General features: G+C 59.8%; 1 protein-coding gene across 1 annotated transcript in view; it reads left to right on the top strand.

The window, feature by feature from the left end:
* NXN (nucleoredoxin) overlaps nt 1-1417 on the top strand; it is a 15959-nt gene that overhangs the window by 10301 nt on the left and 4241 nt on the right. The gene's annotated exons all lie outside the window — the stretch shown is intronic.

Below are 1417 nucleotides of genomic sequence, written 5' to 3'. Positions count from 1 at the left end.
CGCCCGTTCCCTGGCCAGTTCACGCTTTGGCTGAGCCCCCCTGTTTTTCTTCTGTCGCAGGCATCCCGACTCTCATCGTCCTGGACTCCAAGGGAGACGTGATCACGCGGCAGGGGCGGGTGGAGGTGCTGAACGACATCGAATGCCGCGAGTTCCCCTGGCATCCCAAGCCTGTGCTGGAGCTGACGGACTCCAACGCTGTGCAGCTGAATGAGGGCCCCTGCCTCGTTCTCTTTGTAGGTATGGAGCATCGCTGCTTTGAAAGCAGAGCCTGCGCTTGGGAAGGGGGCTGGGCTACCTGCCAGCTCTGTGGAGCTGGCCACAGGGCTGAGAACCTGCCTCCAGTGGGGACAGTGTCCATGGGAAGGGACATCAGCCCGTTTCCATCATCAGGAGCAATGCTAGAGGGTCTGCAGAGGCCATGGGGAGACAGAGATCCCTGTGGAGTCTTCTCAAGGGATTCAAGGGGGCTAACAGGCCTGGAGCCTTGCCCGTACCAGAGAAACAGGCTGCTGCAGCACACAGAGGTTTGCCAGAGCCTTGCCCCTGCCCACGGGTCTCCTGCAGCTCCAGCCCAGCCACCCAAGGGATGCGACGGAGTAGCGATTTGCAGTGGAGAGGAGCTGTCCTATCAAAGATGGTTCAGCGGCGGCTGTGGAGAGGAATGCTGATTAGGTGTTGGGGAGTGTGAGAAATACCCGGTGGTGGAGACAGGAAAGGCCTTTCTGGAGCAGGGACTTCAGGCACACGTGACATTGCAGAGGAGGCGGAGGAAGCATCTCTGGGAGGGATTGGAGCTCTGTGCTGGTAACCACAGCTCAGGGATTGAATCCCTGAACTGAGCAGGGCTGTGAGATTCAGAGGAGCCTCTTGCATGCTTGGCTGGTCCTTGGGTATTCCCCCCTGTGGGACACTGGCTGCAGGACAGGGCAGGCTTTTTCCCGAAGCTCCTGTCCCTCTTCCACTGCTAACCCACATGTGAAGCTCCGCCGTGGTTGGAAACAGCCCTAAAGCTCATCCAAAGCACAGCTGGCTCATTCCTCATCACTTCCCTGCCAGCGATGGATGGTTAAATCAGGCGAGGGCCGTGACTGGGATGAGCTGCGCTGCAGGCTGAGCCCCGGCAGGGTGGGGGGTCGGCAGAGGAGTGCACACAGCGTCCTGGGGAGTGAGCCAAGGGCTGCTGGGCTCTCGGGGCGGGGGGGCTCGACAACCCTTCTCAGATTGCATCTCTCCCTTGGGTGCTCTGTGGAGCAGCAGTGGGGGTTTGCTGAAGAGCAAACTTTGCTTGCCCTGAGCCTACCAGGGTTGTGCAGGGAGCCCGTTGCAAGGCAGGGCTCGTGGCCCATTTCCTTGCATGCCCTTTGTGAGCAGCACAACCTTCTCTGCAGCGCTGATAACATAGCTCTCACTCTTT

Source organism: Egretta garzetta, unplaced genomic scaffold (genome assembly GCF_000687185.1).
Source record: "Egretta garzetta isolate BGI_Z169 unplaced genomic scaffold, ASM68718v1 scaffold112, whole genome shotgun sequence".
In the NCBI taxonomy this organism is placed as follows: Eukaryota; Metazoa; Chordata; class Aves; order Pelecaniformes; family Ardeidae; genus Egretta; species Egretta garzetta.
Note: the sequence above shows the minus strand (reverse complement) of the source record. Positions and strands in the feature narration are given on the sequence as shown.